The sequence below is a fragment of the Miscanthus floridulus genome, chromosome 5 (assembly GCF_019320115.1).
Source record: "Miscanthus floridulus cultivar M001 chromosome 5, ASM1932011v1, whole genome shotgun sequence".
Classification (NCBI taxonomy): domain Eukaryota; kingdom Viridiplantae; phylum Streptophyta; class Magnoliopsida; order Poales; family Poaceae; genus Miscanthus; species Miscanthus floridulus.
Window position 1 is genome coordinate 62,030,297 of NC_089584.1, and position 14,781 is coordinate 62,045,077.

Consider the following 14,781-nt stretch of genomic DNA (forward strand, 5'->3'; position numbering starts at 1 on the left):
TGCTGATATGATCAAACTTGGTATTCAGAGTTTTTTCATCTGAGGTCATTTAGTGTCTCATTTGATCAAGTTTGACCAAGTCAAATTTGGTCAAATGAAAAAACAACACTTTGACTCTAGTATTATGAACTCTAAATGACTTCAAATTGAAACGTTTTGAATACCAAGTTTGTTAAACTCAAAAAGATCTACAATTGTTGTTTCGGTCAACTTTCCATTTGAGAAAGTTTGGACGGTTCAAATTTGTGATTTTTAAATTTTGACGGCTACAAACTAGTTTTTGGGACCCTAGATTGTCTCAAATTGAAAAGTTTTGAATACCAAGTTTGTTAAGCTCATCAATATCTACAATCCTTATATAGGCCATTTTTTCATTTGAGAAAGCTTGAATAAAATATAGTTCAAATTTCATAAGTGTGTGACCTAGTTTTAGAAAGTCTATATGAGATTCAAGAAGTTGTGACTAGTGTTTGATAAAAATTTCTCAAATGGGAAAATGAGCTATGTAAAAATTGTAGATCTTGCTGAGATGATCAAACTTGGTATTCAGAGTTTTTTCATGTGAGGTCATTTAGTGTCTCATTTGAGCAAGTTTGACCAAGTCAAATTTGGTCAAATAAAAAACAACACTTTGACTCTAGTATTATGAACTCTAAATGACTTTAAATTGAAAAGTTTTGAATACGAAGTTTATTAAACTCATCAATATCTACAATTGTTGTTTTGGTCAACTTTCCATTTGAGAAAGTTTGGATGGTTCAAATTTGTAATTTTTAAATTTCGACGCCTACAAACTAGTTTTTGGGACCCTAGATTGTCTCAAATTGAAAAGTTTTGAATACCAAGTTTGTTCATCTCATCAATATCTACAATCCTTATATAGGTCATTTTTTCATTTGAGAAAGCTTGAACAAAATGTAGTTTAAATTTTACAAGTGTGTGACATAGTTTTAAAAAGTCTGTATCAGATTCAAGAAGTTGTGACTAGTGTTTGATAAAAATTTCTCAAATGAGAAAATTAGCTATGTAACAATTGTAGATATTGCTGAGATGATCAAACTTGGTATTCAGAGTTTTTTCATCTGAGGTCATTTAGTGTCTCATTTGAGCAAGTTTGACCAAGTCAAATTTGGTCAAATAAAAAACAACACATTGACTCTAGTATTATAAACTCTAAATTACTTCTAATTGAAAAGTTTTGAATACCAAGTTTGTTAAACTCAAAAAGATCTACAATTGTTGTTTTGGTCAACTTTCCATTTGAGAAAGTTTGGACGGTTCAAATTTGTGATTTTTAAATTTCAACGCCTACAAACTAGTTTTTGGGACCCTAGATTGTCTCAAATTGAAAAGTTTTGAATACCAAGTTTGTTAAGCTCATCAATATCTACAATCCTTATATAGGCCATTTTTTCATTTGAGAAAACTTGAACAAAATGTAGTTCAAATTTCACAAGTGTGTGACATAGTTTTAGAAAGTCTATATGAGATTCAAGAAGTTGTGACTAGTGTTTGATAAAAATTTCTCAAATGGGAAAATGAGCTATGTAAAAATTGTAGATCTTGCTGAGATGATCAAACTTGGTATTCAGAGTTTTTTCATCTGAGGTCATTTAGTGTCTCATTTGAGCAAGTTTGACCAAGTCAAATTTGGTCAAATAAAAAACAACACTTTGACTCTAGTATTATGAACTCTAAATGACTTCAAATTGAAACGTTTTGAATACCAAGTTTGTTAAACTCAAAAAGATCTACAATTGTTGTTTCGGTCAACTTTCCATTTGAGAAAGTTTGGACGGTTCAAATTTGTGATTTTTAAATTTTGACGCCTACAAACTAGTTTTTGGCACCCTAGATTGTCTCAAATTAAAAAGTTTTGAATACCAAGTTTGTTAAGCTCATCAATATCAACAATCCTTATATAGGCCATTTTTTCATTTGAGAAAGCTTGAATAAAATATAGTTTAAATTTCACAAGTGTGTGACATAGTTTTAAAAAGTCTATATGAGATTAAAGAAGTTGTGACTAGTGTTTGATAAACATTTCTCAAATGGGAAAATGAGCTATGTAACAATTGTAGATCTTGCTGAGATGATCAAACTTGGTATTCAGAGTTTTTTCATCTGAGGTCATTTAGTGTCTCATTTGAGCAAGTTTGACCAAGTCAAATTTGGTCAAATGAAAAAACAACACTTTGACTCTAGTATTATGAACTCTAAATGACTTTAAATTGAAACGTTTTGAATACCAAGTTTGTTAAACTCAAAAAGATCTACAATTGTTGTTTCGGTCAACTTTCCATTTGAGAAAGTTTGGACGGTTCAAATTTGTGATTTTTAAATTTTGACGCCTACAAACTAGTTTTTGGGACCCTAGATTGTCTCAAATTAAAAAGTTTTGAATACCAAGTTTGTTAAGCTCATCAATATCTACAATCCTTATATAGGCCATTTTTTCATTTGAGAAAGCTTGAATAAAATATAGTTCAAATTTCACAAGTGTGTGACATAGTTTTAAAAAGTCTATATGAGATTAAAGAAGTTGTGACTAGTGTTTGATAAAAATTTCTCAAATGGGAAAATGAGCTATGTAAAAATTGTAGATCTTGCTGAGATGATCAAACTTGGTATTCAGAGTTTTTTCATCTGAGGTCATTTAGTGTCTCATTTGAGCAAGTTTGACCAAGTCAAATTTGGTCAAATAAAAAACAACACTTTGACTCTAGTATTATGAACTTTAAATGACTTCAAATTGAAAATTTTTGAATACGAAGTTTATTAAACTCATCAATATCTACAATTGTTGTTTTGGTCAACTTTCCATTTGAGAAAGTTTGGACGGTTCAAATTTGTAATTTTTAAATTTCGACGCCTACAAACTAGTTTTTGGGACCCTAGATTGTCTCAAATTGAAAAGTTTTGAATACCAAGTTTGTTCATCTCATCAATATCTACAATCCTTATATAGGTCATTTTTTCATTTGAGAAAGCTTGAACAAAATGTAGTTTAAATTTTACAAGTGTGTGACATAGTTTTAAAAAGTCTGTATCAGATTCAAGAAGTTGTGACTAGTGTTTGATAAAAATTTCTCAAATGAGAAAATTAGCTATGTAACAATTGTAGATATTGCTGAGATGATCAAACTTGGTATTCAGAGTTTTTTCATCTGAGGTCATTTAGTGTCTCATTTGAGCAAGTTTGACCAAGTCAAATTTGGTCAAATAAAAAACAACACATTGACTCTAGTATTATAAACTCTAAATTACTTCTAATTGAAAAGTTTTGAATACCAAGTTTGTTAAACTCAAAAAGATCTACAATTGTTGTTTTGGTCAACTTTCCATTTGAGAAAGTTTGGATGGTTCAAATTTATGATTTTTAAATTTCAACGTCTACAAACTAGTTTTCGGGACCCTAGATTGTCTCAAATTGAAATGTTTTGAATACCAAGTTTGTTAAGATCATCAATATATACAATCCTTATATAGGCCATTTTTTCATTTGAGAAAGCTTGAATAAAATATAGTTCAAATTTCACAAGTGTGTGACATAGTTTTAAAAAGTCTATATGAGATTAAAGAAGTTGTGACTAGTGTTTGATAAACATTTCTCAAATGGGAAAATGAGCTATGTAACAATTGTAGATCTTGCTGAGATGATCAAACTTGGTATTCAGAGTTTTTTCATCTGAGGTCATTTAGTGTCTCATTTGAGCAAGTTTGACCAAGTCAAATTTGGTCAAATGAAAAAACAACACTTTGACTCTAGTATTATGAACTCTAAATGACTTCAAATTGAAACATTTTGAATACCAAGTTTGTTAAACTCAAAAAGATCTACAATTGTTGTTTTGGTCAACTTTCCATTTGAGAAAGTTTGGACGGTTCAAATTTGTGATTTTTAAATTTCAACGCCTACAAACTAGTTTTTGGGACCCTAGATTGTCTCAAATTGAAAAGTTTTGAATACCAAGTTTGTTAAGCTCATCAATATCTACAATCCTTATATAGGCCATTTTTTCATTTGAGAAAACTTGAACAAAATGTAGTTCAAATTTCACAAGTGTGTGACATAGTTTTAGAAAGTCTATATGAGATTCAAGAAGTTGTGACTAGTGTTTGATAAAAATTTCTCAAATGGGAAAATGAGCTATGTAAACATTGTAGATCTTGCTGAGATGATCAAACTTGGTATTCAGAGTTTTTTCATCTGAGGTCATTTAGTGTCTCATTTGAGCAAGTTTGACCAAGTCAAATTTGGTCAAATAAAAAACAACACTTTGACTCTAGTATTATGAACTCTAAATGACTTCAAATTGAAACGTTTTGAATACCAAGTTTGTTAAACTCAAAAAGATCTACAATTGTTGTTTCGGTCAACTTTCCATTTGAGAAAGTTTGGACGGTTCAAATTTGTGATTTTTAAATTTTGACGCCTACAAACTAGTTTTTGGCACCCTAGATTGTCTCAAATTAAAAAGTTTTGAATACCAAGTTTGTTAAGCTCATCAATATCAACAATCCTTATATAGGCCATTTTTTCATTTGAGAAAGCTTGAATAAAATATAGTTTAAATTTCACAAGTGTGTGACATAGTTTTAAAAAGTCTATATGAGATTAAAGAAGTTGTGACTAGTGTTTGATAAACATTTCTCAAATGGGAAAATGAGCTATGTAACAATTGTAGATCTTGCTGAGATGATCAAACTTGGTATTCAGAGTTTTTTCATCTGAGGTCATTTAGTGTCTCATTTGAGCAAGTTTGACCAAGTCAAATTTGGTCAAATGAAAAAACAACACTTTGACTCTAGTATTATGAACTCTAAATGACTTCAAATTGAAACGTTTTGAATACCAAGTTTGTTAAACTCAAAAAGATCTACAATTGTTGTTTCGGTCAACTTTCCATTTGAGAAAGTTTGGACGGTTCAAATTTGTGATTTTTAAATTTTGACGCCTACAAACTAGTTTTTGGGACCCTAGATTGTCTCAAATTGAAAAGTTTTGAATACCAAGTTTGTTAAGCTCATCAATATCTACAATCCTTATATAGGCCATTTTTTCATTTGAGAAAGCTTGAATAAAATATAGTTCAAATTTCACAAGTGTGTGACATAGTTTTAAAAAGTCTATATGAGATTAAAGAAGTTGTGACTAGTGTTTGATAAAAATTTCTCAAATGGGAAAATGAGCTATGTAAAAATTGTAGATCTTGCTGAGATGATCAAACTTGGTATTCAGAGTTTTTTCATCTGAGGTCATTTAGTGTCTCATTTGAGCAAGTTTGACCAAGTCAAATTTGGTCAAATAAAAAACAACACTTTGACTCTAGTATTATGAACTCTAAATGACTTCAAATTGAAAAGTTTTGAATACGAAGTTTATTAAACTCATCAATATCTACAATTGTTGTTTTGGTCAACTTTCCATTTGAGAAAGTTTGGACGGTTCAAATTTGTAATTTTTAAATTTCGACGCCTACAAACTAGTTTTTGGGACCCTAGATTGTCTCAAATTGAAAAGTTTTGAATACCAAGTTTGTTCATCTCATCAATATCTACAATCCTTATATAGGTCATTTTTTCATTTGAGAAAGCTTGAACAAAATGTAGTTTAAATTTTACAAGTGTGTGACATAGTTTTAAAAAGTCTGTATCAGATTCAAGAAGTTGTGACTAGTGTTTGATAAAAATTTCTCAAATGAGAAAATTAGCTATGTAACAATTGTAGATATTGCTGAGATGATCAAACTTGGTATTCAGAGTTTTTTCATCTGAGGTCATTTAGTGTCTCATTTGAGCAAGTTTGACCAAGTCAAATTTGGTCAAATAAAAAACAACACATTGACTCTAGTATTATAAACTCTAAATTACTTCTAATTGAAAAGTTTTGAATACCAAGTTTGTTAAACTCAAAAAGATCTACAATTGTTGTTTTGGTCAACTTTCCATTTGAGAAAGTTTGGATGGTTCAAATTTATGATTTGTAAATTTCAACGTCTACAAACTAGTTTTCGGGACCCTAGATTGTCTCAAATTGAAATGTTTTGAATACCAAGTTTGTTAAGATCATCAATATCTACAATCCTTATATAGGCCATTTTTTCATTTGAGAAAGCTTAAATAAAATATAGTTCAAATTTCATAAGTGTGTGACATAGTTTTAAAAAGTCTATATGAGATTAAAGAAGTTGTGACTAGTGTTTGATAAACATTTCTCAAATGGGAAAATGAGCTATGTAACAATTGTAGATCTTGCTGAGATGATCAAACTTGGTATTCAGAGTTTTTTCATCTGAGGTCATTTAGTGTCTCATTTGAGCAAGTTTGACCAAGTCAAATTTGGTCAAATGAAAAAACAACACTTTGACTCTAGTATTATGAACTCTAAATGACTTCAAATTGAAACATTTTGAATACCAAGTTTGTTAAACTCAAAAAGATCTACAATTGTTGTTTCGGTCAACTTTCCATTTGAGAAAGTTTGGACGGTTCAAATTTGTGATTTTTAAATTTTGACACCTACAAACTAGTTTTTGGGACCCTAGATTGTCTCAAATTAAAAAGTTTTGAATACCAAGTTTGTTAAGCTCATCAATATCAACAATCCTTATATAGGCCATTTTTTCATTTGAGAAAGCTTGAATAAAATATAGTTCAAATTTCACAAGTGTGTGACATAGTTTTAAAAAGTCTATATGAGATTAAAGAAGTTGTGACTAGTGTTTGATAAACATTTCTCAAATGGGAAAATGAGCTATGTAACAATTGTAGATCTTGCTGAGATGATCAAACTTGGTATTCAGAGTTTTTTCATCTGAGGTCATTTAGTGTCTCATTTGAGCAAGTTTGACCAAGTCAAATTTGGTCAAATGAAAAAACAACACTTTGACTCTAGTATTATGAACTCTAAATGACTTCAAATTGAAACGTTTTGAATACCAAGTTTGTTAAACTCAAAAAGATCTACAATTGTTGTTTCGGTCAACTTTCCATTTGAGAAAGTTTGGATGGTTCAAATTTATGATTTGTAAATTTCAACGTCTACAAACTAGTTTTCGGGACCCTAGATTGTCTCAAATTGAAAAGTTTTGAATACCAAGTTTGTTAAGCTCATCAATATCTACAATCCTTATATAGGCCATTTTTTCATTTGAGAAAGCTTAAATTAAATATAGTTCAAATTTCACAAGTGTGTGACATAGTTTTAAAAAGTCTATATGAGATTAAAGAAGTTGTGACTAGTGTTTGATAAAAATTTCTCAAATGGGAAAATGAGCTATGTAAAAATTGTAGATCTTGCTGAGATGATCAAACTTGGTATTCAGAGTTTTTTCATCTGAGGTCATTTAGTGTCTCATTTGAGCAAGTTTGACCAAGTCAAATTTGGTCAAATAAAAAACAACACTTTGACTCTAGTATTATGAACTCTAAATGACTTCAAATTGAAAAGTTTTGAATACGAAGTTTATTAAACTCATCAATATCTACAATTGTTGTTTTGGTCAACTTTCCATTTGAGAAAGTTTGGATGGTTCAAATTTGTAATTTTTAAATTTCGACGCCTACAAACTAGTTTTTGGGACCCTAGATTGTCTCAAATTGAAAAGTTTTGAATACCAAGTTTGTTCATCTCATCAATATCTACAATCCTTATATAGGTCATTTTTTCATTTGAGAAAGCTTGAACAAAATGTAGTTTAAATTTTACAAGTGTGTGACATAGTTTTAAAAAGTCTGTATCAGATTCAAGAAGTTGTGACTAGTGTTTGATAAAAATTTCTCAAATGAGAAAATTAGCTATGTAACAATTGTATATATTGCTGAGATGATCAAACTTGGTATTCAGAGTTTTTTCATCTGAGGTCATTTAGTGTCTCATTTGAGCAAGTTTGACCAAGTCAAATTTGGTCAAATAAAAAACAACACATTGACTCTAGTATTATAAACTCTAAATTACTTCTAATTGAAAAGTTTTGAATACCAAGTTTGTTAAACTCAAAAAGATCTACAATTGTTGTTTTGGTCAACTTTCCATTTGAGAAAGTTTGGATGGTTCAAATTTATGATTTTTAAATTTCAACGTCTACAAACTAGTTTTCGGGACCCTAGATTGTCTCAAATTGAAATGTTTTGAATACCAAGTTTGTTAAGATCATCAATATATACAATCCTTATATAGGACATTTTTTCATTTGAGAAAGCTTGAATAAAATATAGTTCAAATTTCACAAGTGTGTGACATAGTTTTAAAAAGTCTATATGAGATTAAAGAAGTTGTGACTAGTGTTTGATAAACATTTCTCAAATGGGAAAATGAGCTATGTAACAATTGTAGATCTTGCTGAGATGATCAAACTTGGTATTCAGAGTTTTTTCATCTGAGGTCATTTAGTGTCTCATTTGAGCAAGTTTGACCAAGTCAAATTTGGTCAAATGAAAAAACAACACTTTGACTCTAGTATTATGAACTCTAAATGACTTCAAATTGAAACATTTTGAATACCAAGTTTGTTAAACTCAAAAAGATCTACAATTGTTGTTTTGGTCAACTTTCCATTTGAGAAAGTTTGGACGGTTCAAATTTGTGATTTTTAAATTTCAACGCCTACAAACTAGTTTTTGGGACCCTAGATTGTCTCAAATTGAAAAGTTTTGAATACCAAGTTTGTTAAGCTCATCAATATCTACAATCCTTATATAGGCCATTTTTTCATTTGAGAAAACTTGAACAAAATGTAGTTCAAATTTCACAAGTGTGTGACATAGTTTTAGAAAGTCTATATGAGATTCAAGAAGTTGTGACTAGTGTTTGATAAAAATTTCTCAAATGGGAAAATGAGCTATGTAAACATTGTAGATCTTGCTGAGATGATCAAACTTGGTATTCAGAGTTTTTTCATCTGAGGTCATTTAGTGTCTCATTTGAGCAAGTTTGACCAAGTCAAATTTGGTCAAATAAAAAACAACACTTTGACTCTAGTATTATGAACTCTAAATGACTTCAAATTAAAAAGTTTTGAATACCAAGTTTGTTAAACTCAAAAAGATCTACAATTGTTGTTTTGGTCAACTTTCCATTTGAGAAAGTTTGGACGGTTCAAATTTGTGATTTTTAAATTTCGACGCCTATAAACTAGTTTTCAGGACCCTAGATTGTCTCAAATTGAAAAGTTTTGAATACCAAGTTTGTTAAGCTCATCTATATCTACAATCCTTATATAGGTCATTTTTTTATTTGAGAAAGATTGAACAAAATGTAGTTCAAATTTCATAAGTGTGTGACATAGTTTTAGAAAGTCTAAGATTCAAGAAGTTGTGACTAGTGTTTGATAAAAATTTCTCAAATGGGAAAATGAGCTATGTAACAATTGTAGATCTTGCTGAGATGATCAAACTTGGTATTCAGAGTTTTTTCATCTGAGGTCATTTAGTGTCTCATTTGAGCAAGTTTGACCAAGTCAAATTTGGTCAAATGAAAAAACAACACTTTGACTCTAGTATTATGAACTCTAAATTACTTCTAATTGAAAAGTTTTGAATACCAAGTTTGTTAAACTCAAAAAGATCTACAATTGTTGTTTTGGTTAACTTTCCATTTGAGAAATTTGGACAGTTCAAATTTGCGATTTTTAAATTTCAACGCCTACAAACTAGTTTTTGGGACCCTAGATTGTCTCAAATTGAAAAGTTTTGAATACCAAGTTTGTTAAGCTCATCAATATCTACAATACTTATATATGCCATTTTTTCATTTGAGAAAGCTTGAACAAAATATAGTTCAAATTTCACAAGTGTGTGACATAGTTTTATAAAGTCTATGTGAGATTCAAGAAGTTGTGACTAGTGTTTGATAAAAAATTCTCAAATGGGAAAATGAGCTATGTAACAATTGTAGATCTTGCTGAGATGATCAAACTTGGTATTCAGAGTTTTTTTATCTGAGGTCATTTAGTGTCTCATTTGAGCAAGTTTGACCAAGTCAAATTTGGTCAAATGAAAAAACAACACTTTGACCCTAGTATTATGAACTCTAAATTACTTCTAATTGAAAAGTTTTGAATACCATATTTGTTAAAATAAAAAAGATCAACAATTGTTGTTTTGGTCAACTTTCCATTTGAGAAAGTTTGGACGGTTCAAATTTGTGATTTTTAAATTTCGACGCCTACAAACTAGTTTTCGGAATCCTAGATTGTCTCAAATTGAAAAGTTTTGAATACCAAGTTTGTTAAGCTCATCAATATATACAATCCTTATATAGGCCATTTTTTCATTTGAAAAAGTTGTAGAACAAAAAATACTAAATTTCTTTATTTTTATAGGTTCAACAAAAATTTCCTGTCAATTTTGGTCAAAAACCGAGAAAAAATTAAAACATTGACGTTACAATAATGTGATAATAAATTTCCTATCGAATAATATTAGTTTTATTAATTTTAAGTTACAAATATATTTTTGCATTAACAAAATACTTAGTATTAGTAACATTATATTCTATATTCATAAAAGAAATTAAAAACTTTAGGTTACAAAATTTTCCTATTTACAATAAATAATTAGTTAATCGATAGTATTTTTTAAAATAAATATTGCAAAGTATTGAAGTTGCTATGGAATTAATTGATTAACCTAGTATTAAACAAAATCAAAATCCCAGGCCTTTTCAATTACGCTGGCGGGTTGCCAAAATTTTCAGGCCTTCAGTCTCGGACCCAGGCCAAGAACCGGGACTAAAGAGTGGGCGGCAATTTCGATGCCCTGCCCAAAAATACCTTTAGTCCCGGCTGGATAACACCAGCCGAGGACTAAAGGACATTTAGTCCCGGCTGGTAAGGACCAACCGGGACTAAAGGGTTGGACCTTTAGTTCCAGGTTGGTCTTACCTAGCCAGGACTAAATGTCCTTTAGTCCCGTCTGGTGTTACCAGCCGGGACTAAAGAGTCCCGGCCTATATATATCGAACGTCTGTTCTGTTCATCTTCGATCTCGCCTCCGTCGCTCAGCCCTGCTCGGCCGCGCCATCCACCGTCGTCGAGTTTGTCTCTGCCGCGCCGTCGTCGTCGTCTACCCCCGCCTGGCCGTGCCATTCTCCCGGCCCACATCACGCGCCGCATCCCGTCTCCATCGTCGCACCCGACCCCACCCTCCGTCGTCGACGCTTCCCGCGCGCCCACCGTACCCTCCGTCGAACTCTCGTGATCTACTGCTCTCGATCGACCATGTTTTTAGATTTTTTTACAAAGTCTCGGCTGTATGTTAGATTAAAATGTATTAAATTTTAATTAGTAGTTTATTGTTAGTTTTTTAGTTATTTTTTAGATAGTTTTTGATATATGTTAGATTTAAATGTATTAAAATTTAATTAGTATTTTATTTAGATAGTTTTTTAGATAGTTTTTTATTATAGTTTTTGATATATGTTAGATTAAAATGTATTATCTATTACTAGTTTATCTAATTTCATGTTAGATTTATTTAATTGGATTTAGTAATTATATATTCTATCTCTCTATATATATCTAGAGAGAGATTCTATATGTATACATATGTACTTAATTATTTCTATATGTATATATACATGTACTTATTTTCATGTGTTGAGAGAGAGAGAGAAAATTATATCTAGAGAGACATTCTATGTGTTATAACATGCATATCTAGAGATATAGACATATGCACTTATTTCTATGTGTTGAGAGAGAGAGAAAATATATTGTATCATTCTATGTGTATATATATACATATACTTATTTCCATGTTTTTAGGATCGAAAGTGTTTTTGATTCGATTCCAAAGCCTATACCTTATTATTGTTTATCCTTATGAAATATTATGTGTTATTATATTTAATTGGATTTCGTAATTCTATATGTGTTATCACATGTACTTATGTTATGTACCATAGTAATTCTATCTATGTGTTATCTTGAAGATACAAATGGCTAGCTCCGGATGATAACTTGAGTGATGACATAATGGCGGATATTATCAACGCCGGCACCAATGTGGATGTAGATGACACGAGTCAGTACTTTGCTGATTATGAGGATATCCTGAATATACCAGTGGTTGAAGATCAATAAATTGTCGCGCAAGAAAATACTAGGCGAGGTATATTCGATTATCTATCATCTCTTATAGATGCATGTGTACAGTATATTTGTTGTTAATCATTGTGTTTCTACTCATGTAGCCGGTCTCTAGATCTACATCAACCACCGACAAAAGTAGGAAAGTCCGAGGGCCAAAAAAGCCATTAGAGGGCCGTTTCATAATATCAGAATTCGACACCGACACTAGCAAACCATTGGGACCACATGCTCAGACATATGTCAATCAATGTGGGTTCATTGTAAGGGATAGGATCCTAGTTAGTGCTCATGAATGGAAGCAGAAGATATCTGCTCCTAATGTTAGTTTTGTATCTGGTCGTGACAAGAACCTAGCTTGGAGAGATATCACTCAGTATTTCACATTACAAGCAGATGATGCTTTGAAGGAGCTAGTGAGGGATTGGACAATGAAGAAGATGGCAACATTGTTCTAGAGTTGGAAGAAGACATTGTATAAAAAGTTTATCTTGAAGAATGCTACGCCGGATTTCAATGCTAAGGCGTTTGTCAAGTTGGAGTCCCATTGGGATGCCTTCATAGAATACAAGACATCTCAAGACAGTGAGGAACGTATGATAAGGAATCGGCAGAATGCCCGACAGAAGCAATACCATCATCACATGGGATCAGGTGGTTATAGGAGTGCTATTCCCAAGTGGCAGAACCTAGAAGCAGAGATTACTGCCAAGGGAATCATACCTGAAACAATAGAGAAGAACCTAGCCTCAACTGCGCTGAAGAATTGGTTCTACTCTCATGGGGGAAGCCTAGACCCAGACACTGGCAAGCTAATTTTCGGCCAAAAAATTGAGAGAGCAACACAGAGACTAGCTTGTGCTAGGGAAGAAGTTGATAGTGGTGTTTTCAAGCCCAACAGAGAGAAGGATGAATTGACATATGCCCTAGAGAATCTCGAACACAGTGGTCGAACAAGAGGCTATGGGGCGGTTCCGTGGCTACACGCATTCCCAGCAGACAATGATACTTATAGAAGCCGCCAGAGAAAGAAGGATGAGGAGGCAGAATGAATCCATGCATTAGAGCAATTCATTAATGAGTCACGACAAGCATTGCTTGAATCACGTGAACAAGAAAAATCTCTTGAGGCAAGAATGCAGGAGGAGATCAAGAGGCAAGTGCAGCTAGCAATGAGTCAAATGCAATCGCAATCAACGCCGAGAGTCACCATTAGCCCCATTGGTCAGATGAAAAGCAATTGTGCTTCTACAGAGCTGCCAGTTATTCAAGACAACGCTGGGTTGCGCTTCCCTATTGATGACATTACCGAGCCTCTAACAACATGTGAGCTGCACATTCCAGATAGTAATAATACATCAATCATGGTGGCTATCGGGGTTGTATCTACAATAGACCAAACAAAGACACCAAGAATCCATGGGTCAGTTATTCAACCTGGATATGCTAGCATCTTGATCGATTGAGTGCTCAAAGGTTACAGCAATGTTCCTCTTGACATTGAAGGCGGTGATGGGGAGAAGACACTAGGAGAAGCAGAGAAGACATTTATTCAATGGCGCAAACGCTTCATCATCATTCCTGGGGCGCCACCGCTTCCCCTACCTCACCCTAGGTACGAATGAAAGTGAATGAAATATTATTTTCCATTAATTTTCTATTGGCTTCAAAAATAATTGACACACAACTTATTTTTGTAGCAGGGTCTCCCCCTAGCCTAGCCTAATCATTCATTCCCCATCTCATCACAGCATCGCGGGGGGTGAGACGACTTCATCCCCATGGCGATCGCCAACTCCTACACCGGCCCCATCGCCTCCACAACGATCCCCAACTCCTACACCGGCCCCACCACCTCCACAATGATCTCCAACGCCTCCATGCCGGTCTCCACCAACACCGGCCTCATCGCCTCCACACCGGTCTCCAACACCGCCCCACCCCCTCCATAGCGACGCACTACAAAGATGTCTAAGGTCCCGGCGGCAAAGAAGACCCCGAGAAAAAGAGTTATTTCTCAAGAAATACTTCCTGAAAAGACTGATGAGCAAATAGCAGCTGAAGAAGACAAAAAAGTGAAAGATTTTTTATAGATATCAAAAATAAGAGTCAAGCGAAGCTTAAGGAGAAGCCGTACTTTTACATACCACGAGATAGTGCTGAGGCAGAAGGTCGATGCTCACAAGAAAAAGATGATTGAACTTCAGTAAGCCTTCGCCACTATCAGACTATGACCGCTCCCTCGTGAAGTCATATGATGCAGATAAGAAAAGGAAAAGAGCATCAGGGAAGGATGTCCCACAGCTCGGACAATAGAAGCAACTAATGCAAAATCTTGTTGTTGCTAATGAATATGGTTCCAACATAGAAGTCTATCGACTAGACAACTCTGGAGAAGTGTCGGTTCAAGCCCTTAATGCTTTTTTTGAAGATACTAGTTTAACCTTGGATCAATTGACGGGCAAAGCTCCAATCCAGAACCTAGAAGACTTATAAATATGGCAAAAGTCTATACAACCCTGTAGCTCTGAATGAATTGGGTACGCAAATGTACTTGCTCAACAAGTGGTACATGTAGGCGTGTGGCAGGGGTGAGCAGTGGATCTTTGTCAGATTTAGAGACCATCATTACTTTCCATGGCGATGACATCTTACATATTAGTTTCGAAGAATTGCATCAACTATACCA